The sequence below is a fragment of the Hibiscus syriacus genome, unplaced genomic scaffold, assembly GCF_006381635.1.
Source record: "Hibiscus syriacus cultivar Baekdansim isolate YM2019G1 unplaced genomic scaffold, ASM638163v2 tig00005974_pilon, whole genome shotgun sequence".
Taxonomy (NCBI): domain Eukaryota; kingdom Viridiplantae; phylum Streptophyta; class Magnoliopsida; order Malvales; family Malvaceae; genus Hibiscus; species Hibiscus syriacus.
Window position 1 is genome coordinate 1,487,223 of NW_024062076.1, and position 21,457 is coordinate 1,508,679.

Sequence of the window (21,457 nt, forward strand, 5' to 3'; positions counted from 1 at the left end):
TAGCTTACCATATTACAATTTATCGTTGCAAAAAAGTTTGGATATATCCCAGTTAGTGTAAATGAACTTCAGTTACCAACTGGGTGCAGATTCCCAAAGACTAGAAGGAGTAATTTGGCTAGGTGTACACTTTCGATGAAGGTCTAGATGTCACCATATATACCCACGGTATCTTAGGTAGGCTAGAGAGGTGTGAGCTATGAGATGTTGAACCCTCAAGCGCACTATGATGCTTACCTCAACATTTCATGTCAACATCCTTATTTATTCATACCTATGCCACTAGCATGCTCATTTAGTGAATGCATGTAGTATAGTACATTTATTAGTGTGACACTTAGTTTGTAAGCTCAGGGTTTAAAATGTATTTTCGTATGTAGGTTCTAAGGTAAGCTGTAACATCCCAAAACTAGAGGAAGTGACTAAAATGGAAGTTTTGAAAATTTGAAGTCTAATTTTGAAAGATCTAAAAATTTATATAATTAATTACGAATATTTTGAGGATTGTTTGGCAAATATGTAAGGAAGTAAGGGTAAATTGGTCTTTGTAAAGAAAGATTTTTATTATCTCTTTATAAAAGAGATAACCACGTGTAAATGGGAAAGAAAATTTTAGAGAGATGGGGTTCAGTTTCTTCTTCTTCCCGTGTCTTCATATATAAGGTGAGTTGGATTTAAATTGCTTGTTTCTTCAATCTAATGGTTTCTTTTGATCCTTGAGTGATAAGAAAGAGTAAGGGAAGATTTATGGTGACCTAAAACTCTAAAATGAACAAGTTATAAGAGATTAAGAAAAATGAGTTTTTAAGTGAATTATTGAAAAAGAAGGAGTTAACAGAATTTGAAGTTAAATTTGACTTGTCAAAGGGTTAATTAAGAAGTTAGAGGTGATAGAATTGAATTAAGAACACATGGAAAATTTGATGAAATTCTTTGATTTAAGAATTATGGTGAATTATGAGGGATAGTGAAGTGTTATAGTGTTATAAGAAGGTTTACATATGTATAGATGAGTTCTAAGGCATAAGGAGGGGTTAATAAGTAGAATTTGAGGACAAAGTAAGAATTTTTGGGCTCAAATGGAATTTTTAGTTTGTGTGCATTGATGCAACTTCAATGAGTATCGATACACTCTCAAAAAAATGAACATCGAATGCAATTAGTGCATCGATGTATAAGGAGTGCATCAATGCACCCCCTTAAGATTGAAACATCGAAGGTGATTTATGTACCGATGCATGGGTAGTGATCGATGCACATGTTAAAGGATGCATTGATACACTGTAGAATGTACCGATGCACTTCAAGGGAAAATAGAATTAGACCTTTTTTTTGGTCTAAGAAATGATAGATTAAAATATATCAATTAGATACTGATATGTATCAATGTATGATTATATAGATATTAATCACGAACAAGTTTCGGGACGACTATCAAGTTAAGATTCGATCGAAAGAAATGAATCATAAATGGGATTGGAACTTAGTGAGACCATGGTGAGTGCATCTTATTTTATAGAATGATATGGAAATTGGACTTGTGATAAGTCTATTTCCGATAGTTAAAGTGTGTGCAGTCTTGATTATAAGTAGGTGAATGACATGAAATGTATGTATGTTTGATTATATGAGTGAATATGTTTTCATATGTGCTATTTGTGATTATATGTATTACATGATTTGTATGTGTGCATGACTATATAATGGTGATACGAACCTATAGGATAAGCACTATAGAAACTATGATATATGAGTTATAAAATGAAGAACTATAGAATCCCTATGAGAAGGATTATAGAAGTTATATGGAACTGAATTAAATAAATAGAATAATCTAGTATTTAAATATGTTAGATAAGTAATATAGGAAGGTCGATATGTTGAATGAAACTATGATCTAAAACTGTTAGGTTTTTATATGATATGAAGTATAGTATGAAAGTACTTGAAATCATGTGAGGATGTTATAGGAATTAGAAATATAAATTATATGACATTAATGTATCAATTATAGGAAAAGGAGTACATGATGTTGTAATAAATTACAGAAATTGGGGTAATGAAATTATATGAATAAGTGAAACATCAAAATAAGTTAAGCGACATTGACCTAAACTATAATATGAATTAGTAGTATAAGAATATGATATAAAATATGCAATAAGAATCTATGTGTTAAATGATAAATATGAACTTATTAGAACAAAATATAAGAGATGTGACTATGAGTATTGAATATGTATCTATGTGATATGACCTATGAGATCATATGAAATATTATATGACTATGTGATTATATGAAAAAGAATACAATTATATGTGATAAGCTCTGTGATATGTGAATCATATGAAAATGTTCTACGCGTAAGTGAACCATGTGTCTATATGTATATGTGATATGTGATTTATATGACAATGAGCTATGTGAAAGAACTATGAGAGTATGTGTATATGTGAATGTAAGATAACATAAATATTAATGCCCATGTTATGTGACATGAGAGCTAGAGGTATAGTTGGCATGCCAAGAGTCGAGGGTCTACGCGGTCCTTCGGGACATATATGTATTCTTTGGAACATGTGTGAGGTCTTTTGAGACACATGCTTGATCCTTGACATATATATATGATTATGAAGGAATTTTTTACGTGGTCCTTAGGAACAATTCTATATGGCACTACGGTGTAATTCTACGCGGCACTACGGTGCATTTATACGAGCTGTGGTGACAACATTAGTGTACAACCTCAATAGACTCACATATCTATAGCTCTCACTTGTGTACATGGGCTAATAAAGGGATAACTTTGAATACAACGTATGTATATATATATATATATATATATATATATATATATATATATATATATATATATATATATATATATATATATATATATATATATATATATATATATATATGTATATATAATGTGTAATATGAATTGTATGATATGATATATGTGTGTTATGGGTGATTGCATTTTTTACATGATATACACTAATGTATGTTAATGTATATGTGAATGACTATAAATGACTTACAGGATGATATAAGAATCTGTTCTGAGATACATAATATAAATGTAAGAGACTATAGGAGTAAAGAGATAAGATATATAAAGGATAATAATATAAGAGTATGATAAATACGTAAATGATGATATGTGTATATAAGTAAATGTTTTATAAAAGAATATATGAGATGATATTAAGTGTGTGTATATATATATGTATGTGTATTATGCTTGTATATAATATGTTAGTAGAAATTCTTCATGCATGATCACACATTAGAGTTCTATTATATGTTTTATGCCTCACTAAGTCATCGACTTAGCGTGTGAGTTTTCACACGCAGATTACAGAAAGTGAATATAGAAGCTGAGAGAGCAAGACAGGTCAACATCTTCCTTACAAAGTTCATATCAGAAAAGAAATGTTTGATTTGTATTTTATTCTTTTAGATGTAGCTGGCATGTAATATAAATGATTTGAATTTTATATGCTCTGATAAGTGTGAAAACTTTTATCTTGAAATAATATGAAGTTTTTTTTAAAGGGAATTTTTCATTATTTTGAACAAGTAAAGGTTTAAAAGTTGATATGACACCTCGAACTCGGATTCGGGTCAGATACGGGTTAGGGGTGTTACATTTAATGGTATCAGAGATAAGGTTTAGCCGATTCTAGGCTTAAACAAAAGGTAAAAGAGTTTTAAAAATTTGTACATGCCAACTCAAAGTGAAAATTTCTGATCTGATAGTGTAAGGAGTATGTTGTCTTGCTAATAGAACAAGATTTGTATGATATAGTAGAAATGGATTATATAAATTGTCGAAGTGAATCGATAACTGACAAATCTAATGGTGATAGCAATTTACCTACCCTGACCAGGAAGGATGAAGAGCGGAAACCTTAGGAAGTGTCTTATAAGATTAAAGGTTGAATTCAAAAAGTTGAAATCATATCAGAATAATGATAGAAGGTATTTATTATTTTGAATTGAAAAAATGACATGGAGTAGTTTTGTTATTTCATGGATAATATAGAATATGGTGAACAAGTGTCACCATAAGAGTGTTAAAAGATCAAATGATGCAGTGAGAATTGGTTGAAGAGTTCAAGAATAAGTGTATTAGTGACAAGTGTATAAGATGTATAAAGTCATAGCTTATGAGTTTGAAACGAAGGGATATTATTGTGTATAAGAAAGAGTGTGTATATGATAAGGATTTGCAGTTAAGATGGAAATAATTAGCATTGACTAACATAGTATGTGATAAAAATGTACCGAAATTATAAGATTATAAGATATTGTCAGATTAAAATAAATAAATATGAAGTGGATTTGGATATATGCTAAGGATTTATAAGAAGAGTTTAAGAACGGGTATATTGATGATCAGTTTATAAGATAAAGGAAGTCAAAATGTTGAGTTTGAACAACGAAAATTACAGGATGTATGAGAATAAAGGTGAATTTGATAAGTTAAGTAAACTAATTTTGAGATAATTTCAATTAAAAAGGATGTATATGATTGGTTGACTAGGGCTTGTGCCCTAGATTGGACAAATGTTATTGACTAGCTGTCAGAGTAAAGGTGATAGAGTTATAAGATTAGAAGAAAGGATAAAATTGAATTAATTAATTATGAAATGGATATAGATATAGTTGTGTATCTCGATTATGTAAATGTGACATAGTGAAGTAGATAAAGATTTGTATGTTTAATGAAAATGATGTATGTAAGTGAAATATGAAGGGCTTGTGGCTAGACTAAAAGAATATTATTGGTATTGAAATTGTTATTTTCAAGAAGTGGTGAATTGTGTTAGAGATCTAGAGATATCTCAAAAGGATTAAGAGAATTCGTATCTCACATAAATCAACACTATCGAAAAGAGGATAAATAATGAAGTTTTGTATAAGTAAATGGGGTTATCAAAGTTATGAGGTTGCAATTAAGATTTGTACACAAAGATGAGTATAGGTGATAGGACAAGAGTATGTGAATATAAAAGGAAAAATATGATTTATGTATAGGAGATTTCAATTTTGAATGAATAAAAGAATAATGGAATAAAGAAATAAAAAGGATTAGGTTTAAGGGATTAGATATGATGAAGGTTATATGGAAGTATAGATGACAAGTTTGATATAGAAATAAGAAAAGTGTGCAAGGTGATGTTAAAAGATTGTTTGATTCTGTAAAGTATATGTTTAATCACATTTGAAGAAGATTTAAGATGGTGTTCTTGGCCAAATGGTGATGGAATAAGAGTTTGGTCATTGTGGTAAGGTAGTTAGATATAGAATTGTGATGTGAAGTGATGAGAATAGATGTTATTGTTTACATGATGAGTGACATTATATGGAATTTTAGAAAGGTTAAAGAAAGATGTAGAATCAAAGGAGATAAGAGACAAAAAATAATTGGGTTCTTTAGAAGTTGAATGCAAATCAATGATTATAAATTTCGAAAGGATAAAGTAAAGGAAGCAATATGAGAATATTATAAGATATGTTCTTATCAATATGTGTAATGAAAATTCGAGGATGAATTTTCTTTAAAGGAGGGGAGATTTGTAACTTCCCAAAACTAGAGCAAGTGACTAAAATGGAAGTTTTGAAAATTTGAAGTCTAATTTCAAAAGATCTGAAAATTCAGAGACTTAATTTGGAATATTTTGAGAATTGTTTGGTAAATATGTAAGGAAGTAAGGGTAAATTGGTCTTTGTAAAGAAAGTTTTTTATTATCTCTTTATAAAAGAGATAACCACTTGTAAATTTGAAAGAAAATTCTGGAGAGATGGGGTTCAATTTCTTCTTCTTCCCGTGTCTTCATGTATAAGGTGAGTTGGATTTAAATTGCTTGTTTCTTCAATCTTATGGTTTCTTTTGATTCTTGAGTGATAAGAAAGAGTAAGGGAAGATTTATGGTGACCTAAAACTCCAAAATGAACAAGTTATAAGAGATTAAGAAAAAAGAGTTTTTAAGTGAATTATTGAAATAGAAGGAGTTAACAGAATTTGAAGTTAAATTTGACTTATCAAAGGGTTAATTAAGAAGTTAGAGGTGATAGAATTGAATTAAGAACACATGGAAAATTTGATGAAATTCTTTGATTTAATAATTATGATGAATTATGAGGGATAGTGAAGTGTTATAGTGTTATAAGAAGGTTTACATATGTATAGATGAGTTTTAAGGCATAAGGATGGGTTAATAAGTAGAATTTGAGGACAAAGTACAAATTTTTAGGCTCAAATGAAATTTCTGGGTTGTGTGCATCAATGCATCTTCAATGAAACAAATGAACATCGAATGCAATTAGTGCATCGATGTATAAGGAGTGCATCGATGCACCCCCTTAAGATTGAAACATCGAAGGTGATTTGTGTACCGATGCATGGGTAGTGCATCGATGCACATGTTAAGGGATGCATCGATGCACATGTTATGGGATGCATCGATACACTGTAGAATGTACCAATGCACTTCAAGGGAAAATAGAATTAGACATTTCTTTTGGTCTAAGAAATGATAGATTAGAATATATCAATTGGATACTGATATGTATCACTGTATGATTATATAGATATCGAGCACGGACAAGTTCTGGGACGACTATAAAGTTAAGATTCGATCGAAAGAAAGGAATCATAAATGGGATTGGAACTTAGTGAGGCCAAGGTGAGTGCATCTTATTTTATAGAATGATATGGAAATTGGACTTGTGATAAGTCTATTTCCAATAGTTAAAGTGCATGAAGTCTTGATTATAAGTAGGTGAATGACATGAAATGTATGTATGTTTGATTATATGAGTGGATATGTTTTTGTATGTGCTATTTGTGATTATATGTATTACATGATTTGTATGTGTGCATGACTATATAATGGTGATGCGAACCTATAGGATAAGTACTATAGAAACTATGATATATGAGTTATAAAATGAAGAACTATAGAATCCCTATGAGAAGGATTATAGAAGTTATATGGAACTGAATTAAATAAATAGAATAATCTAGTATTTAAATATGTTAGATAAGTAATATAGGAAGGTCGATATGTTGAATGAAACTATGATCTAAAACTGTTAGGTTTTTATATGATATGAAGTATATTATTAAAGTACTTGAAATCATGTGATAATGTTATAGGAATTAAAAATATAAATTATATGACATTAATGTATCAATTATAGGAAAAGAAGTACATAATGTTGTAATAAATTATAGAAATTGGGGTAATGAAATTATATGAATAAGTGAAAGAGCAAAATAAGTTAAGTGACATTGACCTAAACTATATTATAAATTAGTAGTATAAGAATATGATATAAAATATGCAATAAGAATCTATGTGTTAAATGATAAATATGAACTTATTAGAACAAAAGATAAGACATGTGACTATGAGTATTGAATACGTATCTATGTGATATGACCTATGAGATCATATGAAATATTATATGACTATGTAATTATATGAAAAAGAATACAATTATATGTGATAAGATCTGTGATATGTGAATCATATGAAAATGTTCTATGCGTAAGTGAACCGTGTGTCTATATGTATATGTGATAAATGAGCTATGTGAAAGAACTATGAGAGTATGTGTATATGTGAATGTATGATAACATAAATATTAATGCCCATGTTATGTGACATGAGAGCTAGAGGTATAGTTGGAATGCCAAGAGTCGAGGGTCTACGCGGTTCTTCGGGACATATATGTATTCTTTGGAACATGTGTGAGGTCTTTTGAGACACATACTTGATCCTTGGCATATGTATATAATTCATAAGGAATTTTATACGTAGTCCTTAGGGACAATCTTATATGGCACTACGGTGTAATTCTACGCGGCACTACGGTGCATATCTACGCGGCACTACGGTGCAATTCTACATGTCACTTCGGTGCATTTATACGAGCTGTGGTGACAACATTAGTGCACAACCTCTATAGACTCACATATCTATAGTTATCACATGTGTACATGGGCTAATAAAGGGATAACTTGGAATACAACGTATGTAATATATATATATATATGATGTGTAATATGAATTGCATGATATGATATATGTGTGTTATGGGTGATTGCATTTGTTACATGATATACATGAATGTATGTTAATGTATATGTAAATGAATATAAATTACTTATAGGATGATATAAGAATCTGTTATGAGGTATAAAATATGAATGTAAGAGACTATAGGAGTAAAGAGATAAGAGATATAAAGGATAATAATATAAGAGTATGATAAATACATAAATGATGACATGTGTATATAAGTAAATGTTTTATAAAAGAATATATGAGATGATATGAAGTTTTTATATATATATATGTGTGTGTGTGTGTGTGTGTATTATGCTTGTATATAATATGTTAGTAGAAATTCTTCATGCATGATCACACATTAGAGTTCTATTATATGTTTTATGCCTCACTAAGTCATCGACTTAGCGTGTGAGTTTTCACATGCATATTACAGAAAGTGAATATAGAAGCTGAGAGAGCAAGACAGGTCAGCATCTTTATTACAAAGTTCATATCAGAAAAGAAATGTTTGTTTTGTATTTTATTCTTTTAGATGTAGTTGGCATGTAATATAAATGATTTGAATTTTATATGCTCTGATAAGTATGAAAACTTTTATTTTGAAATAATATGAAGTTTTTTTAACGGGATTTTTCATTATTTTGAACAAGTAAAGGTTTAAAAGTTGATATGACACCTCGAACTCGGATCCCGGTCAGATACGGGTTAGAGGTGTTACATTTAATGGTATCATAGCTAAGATTTAGCCGATTCTAGGCTTAAACCAAAGGTAAAAGAGTTTTAAAAATTTGTACATGCCAACTCAAAGTGAAAATTTCTGATCTGATAGTGTAAGGAGTATGTTGTCTTGCTAATAGAATAAGATTTGTATGATATAGTAGAAATGGATTATATAAATTGTCGAAGTGAATTGATAGCTGACAAATCTGATGGTGATAGCAATTCACCTCCCCTGGCCAGGCAGGATGAAGAGCAGAAACCTTAGGAAGTGTCTTATAAGATTAAAGGTTGATTTCAGAAAGTTGAAATCATATCAGAATAGTGATAGAAGGTATTTATTGTTTTGAATTGGAAAAATGACATGGATTAGTTTTGTTATTTCGTGGATAAGATAGAATATGATGAACAAGTGTCACCATAAGAGTGTTAAAAGATCAAATGATGCAGTGAGAATTGGTTGAAGAGTTCAAGAATAAGTGTATTAGTGACAAGTGTATAAGATGTATAAAGTCAGAGCTTATGAGTTTGAAACGAAGGGATAGTATTGTGTATAAGAAAGAGTGTATATATGATAAGGATTTGCAGTTAAGATGGAAATAATTAGCATTGACTAACAGAGTATGTGATAAAAATGTACCGAAATTATAAGATTATAAGATATTGTCAGATTAAAATAAATAAATATGAAGTGGATCTGGATATATGCTAAGGATTTATAAGAAGAGTTTAAGAACGGGTATATTGATGATCAGTTTATAAGACAAAGGAAGTCAAAATGTTGAGTTTGAACAACGAAAATTACAGGATGTATGAGAATAAAGGTGAATTTGATAAGTTAAGTAAACTAATTTTGAGATAATTTTGATTAAAAAGGATGTATATGATTGGTTGACTAGGCCTTGTGCCCTAGATTGGACAAATTTTATTGACTAGCTGTCAGAGTAAAGGTGATAGAGTTATAAGATTGGAAGAAAGGATATTAATTAATTATGAAATGGATATAGATATATTTGTGTATCTTGATTATGTAAATGTGACATAGTGAAGGAGATAAGGATTTGTATGTTTAAGGAAAATGGTGTATGTAAGTGATATATGAAGGGCTTGTGACTAGACTAAAAGAATATTATTGCTATTGAAATTGTTATTTTCAAGAAGTGGTGAATTGTGTTAGAGATCTAGAGATATCTCAAAAGGATTAAGAGAATTCGTATATCACATAAATCAACACTATAGAAGAGAGGATAAAGAATGAAGTTTTGTATAAGTAAATGGGGTTATCAAAGTTATGAGGATGCAATGAAGATTGGTACACAGAGGGAGTATAGGTGATAGGACAAGAGTATGTGAATATGAAAGGAAAGATATGATTTATGTATAGGAGATTTCAATTTTGAATGAATAAAAGAATAATGGAATAAAGAAATAAAAAGGATTGAGTTTAAGGGATCAGATATGATAAAGGTTATATGGAAGTATAGATGACAAGTTTGATATAGAAATAAGAAAAGTGTGCAAGGTGATGTGAAAATATTGTTTGATTCCGTAAAGTATATTTTTAATCACATTTGAAGAAGATTTAAAGTGGTGTTCTTGGCCAAATGGTGATGGAATAAGAGTTTGGTCATTGTGGTAAGGTAATTAGAGATAGAATTGTGATGTGAAGTGATGAGAATAGATGTTATTGTTTACATGATGAGTGACATTATATGGAATTTTAGAAAGGTTAAAGAAAGATGTAGAATCAAAGGAGATAAGGGACAAAAATTAATTGGGTTCTTTAGAAGTTAAATGCAAATCAATGATTATAAATTTCGAAAGGATAAAGTAAAGGAAGAAATATGAGAATATTATAAGATATGTTCTTATCAATATGTGTAATGAAAATTCGAGGATGAATTTTCTTTAAAGGAGGGGAGATTTGTAACCTCCCAAAATTAGAGCAAGTGACTAAAATGGAAGTTTTGAAAATTTGAAGTCTAATTTCAAAAGATCTGAAAATTCAGAGACTTAATTTGGAATATTTTGTGGATTGTTTGGTAAATATGTAAGGAAGTAAGGGTAAATTGGTCTTTGTAAAGAAAGATTTTTATTATCTCTTTATAAAAGATATAACCATGTGTAAATGGGAAAGAAAATTCTGAAGAGATGGGGTTCAATTTCTTCTTCTTCCCGTGTCTTCATGTATAAGGTGAGTTGGATTTAAATTGCTTGTTTCTTCAATCTTATGGTTTCTTTTGATTCTTGAGTGATAAGAAAGAGAAAGGGAAGATTTATGGTAACCTAAAACTCCAAAATGAACAAGTTATAAGAGATTAAGAAAAATGAGTTTTTAAATGAATTATTGAAATAGAAGGAGTTAACAGAATTTGAAGTTAAATTTGACTTGTCAAAGGGTTAATTAAGAAGTTAGAGGTGATAGAATTGAATTAAGAACACATGGAAAATTTGATGAAATTCTTTGATTTAATAATTATGGTGAATTATGAGGGATAGTGAAGTGTTATAGTGTTATAAGAAGGTTTATATATGTATAGATGAGTTTTAAGGCATAAGGAGGGGTTAATAAGTAGAATTTGAGGAAAAAGTACAAATATTTGGGCTCAAATGGAATTTCTGGGTTATGTGCATCGATGCATCTTCAATGAGTAACAATGCACTCTCAAACAAATGAACATCGAATGCAATTAGTGCATCGATGTATAAGGAGTGCATCAATGCACCCCCTTAAGATTGAAACATCGAAGGTGATTTGTGTACCGATGCATGGGTAGTGCATCGATGCACATGTTAAGGGATGCATCGATACACTGTAGAATTTACCGATGCACTTCAAGGGAAAATAAAATTAAACATTTCTTTGGTCTAAGAAATGATAGATTAGAATATATCAATTGGATACTGATATGTATCAATGTATGATTATATAGATATCGAGCACGAACAAGTTCCGGGACGACTATCAAGTTAAGATTTGATCAAAAGAAAGGAATCATAAATGGGATTAGAAATTAGTGAGGTCAAGGTGAGTGCATCTTATTTTATAGAATGATATGGAAATTGGACTTGTGATAAGTCTATTTTCGATAGTTAAAGTGCATGAAGTCTTGATTATAAGTAGGTGAATGACATGAAATGTATGTATGTTTGATTATATGAGTGGATATGTTTTTGTATGTGCTATTTGTGATTATATCTATTACATGATTTGTATGTGTGCATGACTATATAATGGTTATACGAACCTATAGGATAAGTACTATAGAAACTATGATATATGAGTTATAAAATGAAGAACTATAGAATCCCTATGAGAAGGATTATAGAAGTTATATGGAACTGAATTAAATAAGTAAAATAATCTAGTATTTAAATATGTTAGATAAGTAATATAGGAAGGTCGATATGTTGAATGAAACTATGATCTAAAACTGTTAGGTTTTTATATGATATGAAGTATAGTATTAAAGTACTTGAAATCATGTGAGAATGTTATAGGAATTAAAAATATAAATTATATGACATTAATGTATCAATTATAGGAAAAGAAGTACACGATGTTGTAATAAATTATAGAAATTGGGGTAATGAAATTATATGAATAAGTGAAAGAGAAAAATAAGTTAAGCGACATTGACTTAAACTATATTATGAATTAGTAGTATAAGAATATGATATAAAATATGCAATAAGAATCTATGTGTCAAATGATAAATATGAACTTATTAGAACAAAAGATAAGACATGTGACTATGAGTATTGAATATGTATCTATGTGATATGACCTATGAGATCATATGAAATAATATATGACTATGTGATTATATGAAAAAGAATACAATTATATGTGATAAGCTCTGTGATATGTGAATCATGTGAAAATGTTCTATGCGTAAGTGAACCATGTGTCTATATGTATATGTGATATAAGATTTATATGACAATGAGCTATGTTAAAGAACTATGAGAGTATGTGTATATGTGAATGTATGATAACATAAATATTAATGCCCATGTTATGTGACATGAGAGCTAGAGGTATAGTTTGCATACCAAGAGTCGAGGGTCTACGCGGTCCTTCGGGACATATATGTATTCTTTAGAACATGTGTGAGGTCTTTTGAGACACATACTTGATCCTTGGCATATGTATATAATTCTTAAGGAATTTTATGCGTAGTCCTTAGGGACAATCTTATATGGCACTACGGTGCAATTCTACGCGACACTACGGTGCAATTCTACGCGGCGCTACGGTGCAATTCTACGTGGCACTTCGGTGCATTTATACGAGCTGTGGTGACAACATTAGTGCACAACCTCTATAGACTCACATATCTATAGTTCTCACATGTGTACATGGGCTAATAAAGGGATAACTTTGAATACAATGTATGCAATATATATATTTATATATATATATATATATATATATATGATGTGTAATATGAATTGCATTATATGATATATGTTTGTTATGGGTGATTGCATCTGTTACATGATATACATGAATGTATGTTAATGTATATGTGAATGAATATAAATTACTTACAGGATGATATAAGAATCTGTTATGAGGTATAGAATATGAATGTAAGAGACTATAGGAGTAAAGAGATAAGAGATATAAAGGATAATAATATAAGAGTATGATAAATACGTAAATGATGACATGTGTATATAATTAAATGTTTTATAAAAGAATATATGAGATGATATGAATTGTATATATATATATATGTGTGTGTGTGTGTGTGTATTATGCTTGTATATAATATGTTAGTAGAAATTGTTCATGCATGATCACGCATTAGAGTTCTATTATATGTTTTATGCCTCACTAAGTCATCGACTTAGCGTGTGAGTTTTCACACGCAGATTACAGAAAGTGAATATAGAAGCTGAGAGGAGCAGGATAGTTTAACATTGTAATACCCCAAAAATTTAGATAACGACCAAAATGTAAATTTTGAAAGTTTGATGGTCAAAGTAGAAATTTAGGAAAAATTTAAGGAATTAAGTTGTAATTTTCTCAAAAAGAATGTTATTCCATAAATAGATCTATTTAGTGATCAAATTATACATTTGGTAAAGTTTGGTGACCAAAGTATAAACTTTGAAAAGTTCAAGGACCAAAATATAATTTTGGAAAAATTACAAATGGGTCACGAAAATAAGAAATAAAAATATTATTTTCACATTTTTAAAATGTTGGAAAATAATATTTTATGTTTAATTACATGTTTAAGTTGAATTGTTTGATTAAAGTGACTAAATTGTAAATTTTGGAAATTTCAAGGGTAAAGTGGAAAACTAATTTGTTCATCTTTGACTATTAAAAGATGGCAAGGCTGATATTTAATTGATTTTGAAGATGATAAGGATGGGTATCTTGGTTTAATGGTGATTATAAAGTTTTATTAAGGGTAATTTGGTATTTTCCAAGTTAATGATTTAAATAATTCTTTTTAAAGGATGATAAGCATGATATCAATCAAACATATCATGCCAAAGTGTTATTCTCTTCTCCATGGACGTGAGAAAGCTTTCAAGGTAAGAAAAATATTTTATTTTCAATTTTTAAGCTAATTCCTTTGGAATTGGAGTTATGTCGTTAGATAGGAAAGTGATCTAAGCGAAAAACGCTATCATTTGGTACTAATATTGCTTTCTAATCTTGTTGAATTTCAAAGATCCCAAATCTAAGGGTTTATTTTCATGATAGGATTCATGAAATTGATGATAAATATGGATGATTTATATGTTGTAGACTCATATTCAAGTATTCTACAAGCTTTACAAAAATTTGGTGACTAATTCGTAATTTTTGAAGAGTTGGAGATTAATTCGTAAATTCTGGAAAATTGAGGGGTTGTTGTATAAGTGTTGTATAATTGATGTACTATGATGGAAATTGTTGATTGGGAATTTAAATGAATGTATGTGATAAAATGGTGAATGACCATTTTAGGAAATTAGAAAAGTTGATGCAAATGTTAAAAGAAATTATTAAGTGTTTAAATACTTGGTAGAAAATGAGTTTCAAGTATATTATGGAATTGTTATGGGATGTGCTTATGTTAGTACAATACTAACATCAGAATTGATATGAATTTGTGATTTAATACAGATTGTGATTGATTTGTGATCAAAGCAAGTCAAATAGAAAAGGGATTATTGTGGACAATTAGTAAGGATCATATTGTGGATTATATAAAGTATCAAGGTGAGTGCAATACATGCATGAAATTATACATGGATGTTTTATACATCATCAGGAAGACTTACGATAAGTCGACCTTGTTTTCTCAGCATGATATTTTATCATATTTTTATAAGTTGACATGACATTGATATGTCAGAGTATGAAATTATAATGCATTGATTATGGAAAATGTGATATTTTACCATGAATGTTATTCGGGTATGAACTGCCAAATTTTAAATATTGATAATATACTTTGCCATGGATAGATCAAATAAAATAGACTGTATGCCCAAGTAAGTCATTGAGGGACAGGGTATAGTTGGCATGCCATAGAGTCCAACAGTAGGCTGCATACGGGATACACTAAAGGATACCTAGTGTATATGGTGGGTACGACCTTATGTGCCATACGGGACTGTACTTAAGGATACCTAGTACAGATGGTGGACACGACCTTATGTGTAATACGGTATAGCACTACGGTGCTTATAGTTGACTCGTGTACCCAGGGTCCTCGGGGTTTTATATTGGGCTATTGTCTACGGTTTATGGTTTATTAGTTAATAAATGGTAAGTTATGAAAATAAACTTACGAGTTTATGGAAAGAATGACAAGTATATTGGAAAGAATATTTTTTTTATATTCAGTTATGATATATTAATCATGGTAAAATATTTGATATGCTATTAGCATGGTTCTATGGCATTTGATTTGAAATTGAAATTCATGCATGAATGATATTGCACTGTTTATTGTTATAATTGCCTCAGTAAGTATATACTTAGCATGTGATGATTTTCACGCATAGGTAAAAGCCAGTAGTGGAATAAGGAGTTTAAAGAGACGTCAAGCATCAAGAAGTATATTTCTATATCAGTAAGACATCTTAATATGTAATGTAGATTTAATTAGTGGCATGTAATTATTAATGTTTTATTTGCTTTGTTGAACAAATTTGGAAATAAAATGGTAATTTTATGAGTTTTGTATAATGCAGAAATTACTGCAGCAGTTACTGTAGCAGTTACTGTAGCGTATCAATACATAATATTAATTCGATGTTTTGATGCATCGATGCACTGTTCACGTACTGTAGTAGTGCATCGGTACAATTATAAAAAAGGTATTGTTCATCACTATTCATAAAAAAGTTTTTGTTTTAAATTTGTTAAAATGAAACATAATTTATATGATATGGTATTTTTATAATATCAATTACCATTTTAAGAAAATAAATTTTAAATCACTGTATAAATTGGATATTGGATATAAAAAATAAGGTTGACATCCGTAATTTGTATAGGTATAAATATACGGGTTACGGGTGTTACAAGCATCTTCCTTACAAAGTTCAGATCAGAAAAGAAATGTTTGATATGTATTTTATTCTTTTAGATGTAGTTAGCATGTAATATAAATTATTTGAATTGTATATGCTCTGATAAGTGTGAAAACTTTTATTTTGAAATAATATGAATTTTTTAAACGGGAATTTTTCATTATTTTGAACAAGTAAAGGTTTAAAAGTTGATGTGACACCTCGAACTCGGATCCGGGTCAGATACGGGTTAGGGGTGTTACATGAGCAATCGAGAAGAATTATCGTCGTCAGCATATTCCTGACCAGTCGGGGCATCAGAGTACCCCTTGAGTTATACTTAGAGGGCATGTACGATTTGTAGACCCTTTTGTATTCATTCATAACTATATTTTTGCTAAAACTAAGTATTATTATTATGGATGTTTTGTTAGCTTCCCTGTATTTTATAAACTCTAATTGTTATGTTTTTATTTCATATTACTATTGATGGTTTTTATATGATTATTTACCGTTGTTTTAAAAGAAAATATTTAGGTTAACCACTTTGTTGGTCCTGTGTGGCATTCTAATCCTTTGATATTCAGGTTAGATTAGATTAGGGTCTTAAATGGAGTTTTATTATAGTTTGACTCAAATTCAAAATGATACTAATTAATTAATATAAATATTTGAAAAAGAAAGAAACCTAGTTTGATTAAAAGTAGAAACTTTATTTTTTCTTTATGTAAAAAACCTACTTTGAGTATATTTATATTTTATAAGTTTCTTTTGTAATAAAGTATCCACCCTTATAAATAGATATTAAGGATTAGAGTTAGAGATTAGGTTGTCCATAAGGAATCCTTTTGTTTCATTCTTCTCTTGACATTAGATATTTTTTCTCTTATATCTATGGTTTTTTCGAAAGAAATTTTCACCTAAAATATTGGCTTCTATTTTATTGAGCGATCATTATGCATGTAATTATCTTCTAATCGAGAGTATAGATACATAAGTAAAAAATCATGAATCCTCAATTAAAAAGAATGAATAATAAAATAAAGAGTATGAATACTAAAAAAAGAAAGTACATGTACTTAAATATCGATATTCACTCATTGATATTAAAGTATTACCAAATGATGATATTAATATAAAAATAATGTTGTTTTTCAGGATTTAAAAAAACCCATTTTTTTAATTATCTATTGGTTAATTTTTAATTAAAAGTAATGTGATTTATAAAAGATCCCTCACTTCAAAAAATTTGGGATTCCCTTTAAATAAAATAAAATACGGTTTGAGGAGTCACGTCCAATATTTGATTAGGGTGTGATTGGACACCCAAAAACATATTTGTCATTTTAATAAAAATATTAATTTTAATTAAAACAACAAATTTACAGTATGCGTACCAGAAAATTGAGTTTGGGAGTCGATTACTCATGGGAAAAAATTAGCTCCCCCACATCGGCCTAAATCGGTACCTAGTCAAGTCTTTGCGATGAAACTTATAAGTTCAAATTTAATTTAATTTATGATCCATTAAAAAGTTTTTTGAATGTTAGAATGAAAATGAGTAATATTTAATTATTTCCTATTGAGAAAAAACGATCTCTCATACCTTGAGACAATTGATTCTTATTCCAATCGAAATAAAGAAATATTTATGTTTCATTGCAATATTCAAATGCACGAAATTAAACAAACTAAATTAAAAAATTACCAAGCCTTTTAGAAAGAAGAGGAATATTCGATTCTTTAAAGACATCGAGATCAGACCTTAGATAAGTTCTAACGATATTTTCTCGAAGAATTTAAACGAACAACATTTCTTATTCTCTCTTTCCCAATTTTAGGTGAAGTTAAATTTTAGGGTTTTATTTAACGGGATACACTTTCAGTTTAAAATCATCGAAAGCGCTTTTCTTATAAGTTAAGACAATCACCTCACAATAATTTTAAAATAGAAGAGTATTACCCTTAATCCAATTATTTGATATGGGTCGAGTAATACTCACGAGAGTATATTACACGCCAGTTTTGAAAGGATAAATTACACCTAAACCTATGCGTACGAACAACATGCTTAAAATAAATATTTGTACATGCATACATATCATAATGGTTCGAACATGTGATTAGTCTACATTCTTGTTTTCTCATTCATGCATACTTAGAATAACCTTATTCCTAAGAAAGTTTAATATTCATCGCAGATATATACATTAACTAACTAAAGATGCATTTTACATATTATTCTCGCAAGATGTGATTATATAATATATGGGACAATGGGTGGCCAGACATACATTAAAAGCAAATTTAAACTAACCCTATATACATACGTGTGAAAACGACCTCATATATCGACTAAAATATAAAGGGAACATATTTAAGGCCAAAATCGTAAATAAGGCAAACAACAGGCTATCAAGTATAAGAAATTTTAAATCACGGACACTATAAACGTAATATAACTGAAGACATATATGGGATTAAAATAAAATTAACAAAAAAAATTACATATCAAATGTAAAAGAAACTTGAATGTAAAAATAACCTAACAAAGGACTAAGATGAAAAGTGCATGAAATATGAAGACAAAATTAAAAGGCTCAGAAATATAAGTTTCGGGGATCGAAATATAACAAGTTAAGAAACCGGGGGAGCTCACACACAGTTACCCTTTTTTCCCAAAATAATAATTTCCCTAGATCTTTAAACGTCGCCATTTTGGCCACAAGATATAATGATATTTTAGGTTAATCAGAAAACCTAAACCTCATTTTACTTCTCATCTCCCTCACTCAGCCGTTTCTTTCCCCTCTCTTATTTATTCTCCATTATTTTTTTCACTTCTCTTCTCACTCCCAGCAACCAAACTGATGGCCACCACGACCTCCACTCCCCCCGGGGTTTCAACGAGGAGCCAATAGGCTCCGATAAAGGGCCTAGACACTACAAACTTTCCCTTTTTGTAAGCCAAACCCTAGAGCTAACCTAACCATCCAAAACCTCTTCGAACCCGAAACCCTAAGGCTAAGATCTCTACAAAAATAACCCCCATGACCCTGAAAACAACTGGAAACAACCAAGGGATAAACGATTTACCTTTGACTAAATGGGGTTTTGGTTCCTAGCGACAGCGACGAAGCTTTCTGAACTGTAAAGGTAAGTTTATTTTGATTTTGATTTTGATTTGTTTTTTGGTTGGTTGGTTGGTGATTTGGTCATAAAACAGAAAAAAATTTCGTTGTGGTTTTTCCTTTTTTACTATATATGTGGTTGATAAGAAAAAAGATGGATTTTTTTCGTTTTTGTGCTCTCTGCCCTCGTTGCTGATTTCCTCCTCCATTTTATGTTGATGAAAAATGATGCCTTTTCTCTTGCTGTTTTTGCTTTATATTTTTGCATGCAGTGCTGCCATATCTGCGTGGCCAAGGGAATCTTTTCTCCCTCCGTCCTGGTTGTTATTTTTGTTCCTGGTATAATCCGAGGCCTTTGAGGCGCTGGCATGTACGTCGAAGATTTAGAGGGGCGCATGTACATCTTACACGTGAAAACTGAACGGTCAACGTCCTGAGGTGAAGCTGGGCCGTTGGATCGCTGATCGGATCCAATAGTTGGGACCTTCTGCTAGCAGCGGCTGGTATCTTTTAGGGTAAAACCCTAAGGTTCACTGCATCTGGGCTGTCGAATCTTAGGGGCCATATCTAAAGGCTAAAATTCGCCTGTGCGAGATGTAGGGTTTGAAACCCTAATTGTCTACTGATTGAGTTTGATCTGAGCCATCATATTGGTAAAAGATCTAATGGTTCAGATCTCTTGGCGGCGTTGAACATAGGAGCTAGGGTTTCTTTCACTGATTTGGGCTCATTTTGATTGGTCCCTCAACCGAGCACCATGTAATTAATTTTTGTAACTTGGGCCTATAAAAATAAACATTTAGTTAGTATCTTATTTAATATTTGTTGTTTAGACAATGATATATATTTTCCATTACTTATTTATTTATATACTAGATATAACATAATATATATAATATACGGACATACACCCCGATAATAGTATAACCTAATAATTCTTACTTGATTGAAAATATTTAGCTAATAACATATAGTTAATGCTAATAGTAATAATAATTAATAACTAACCCTATATAAGCAAAACTAATAATATATATATATATATATATATATACATACATACATAAATAAAAACTTGAATGAAATCCCCAAACAAAAATGAGCATCTACAGCTGCTCCTTTTTGCTTATTATCGTGCAACGAGGATAAAGCAAAGATCAAAGGATGGTCACATTTGTTCGGTTATGAGGAATTCCAAGGGTTAATCTACTCCACTGTAACTTCAGGGTAGGTCGGACTTGATCTGTTCCACTCTTTCAGGTAATCAGATCTCGAAAAAATTTGATTCACTGGGTCGCACTTGATTTGCTTCACTTCTCTTCAGGAAGACCAAATCTAAAAGAAGAAAAATATGCTCCACTACATTTTAGGAGAGATCAATCTCGAGAACATTTTAATTAACTTCACTGCTCTTTAGGGAAGATTGAATCGAATAATCACTCTTCAGGAAGACCAAATCTGAAATAAAGAGAATATGCTCCACTACTCTTTACGGGAGGTCATACTCAAGAAATTTTTATTAACCTCGCTTCTCTTCAGGGAAGTTTAAATCGAATATGATTTGCTTCATTGCTCTTCGGGAAGATCAAGTCTGAAAGAAGGAGAATATGTTATACTACTCTTTAGGGGAGGTCAGACTCGAGAAACTTTTGATTCACCTCACTACTCTTTAGGGAAGATTGAATCGACTGTGATTTTCTTTACTCCTCTTCAGGAAGATCAAATCTAAAAGAAAAAGAATCTTCTCCACTATTCTTTAGGGGAGGTTAGACTCGAGAAAACTTTGATTCACTTTGCAGCTCTTCAGGGAAGGTTGAATCGGACTTGATTTGCTTCACTGCTCTTCAGGAAGACTAAATCTGAATGAAGAAAGAATCTACTCCGCTACTCTTTAGGGAAGGACAGACTCGAGAAAAAAATTTCATTCACTTCGTTGATCTTCAAGGAAGATTGAATCGGATTTGATTTGCTTCACTGCTCTTCAGGAA

General features: G+C 30.3%; 1 long non-coding RNA gene across 1 annotated transcript; it reads left to right on the forward strand.

Annotated features, from left to right (window-relative positions):
- The first annotated feature begins 19,104 nt into the window (after positions 1-19,104).
- Positions 19,105-20,288, forward strand: LOC120200451. Its single transcript, XR_005523538.1, has 2 exons — positions 19,105-19,494; positions 19,742-20,288. It is a non-coding gene; the product is annotated as an uncharacterized LOC120200451 (long non-coding RNA).
- The last annotated feature ends 1,169 nt before the right edge of the window (positions 20,289-21,457 follow it).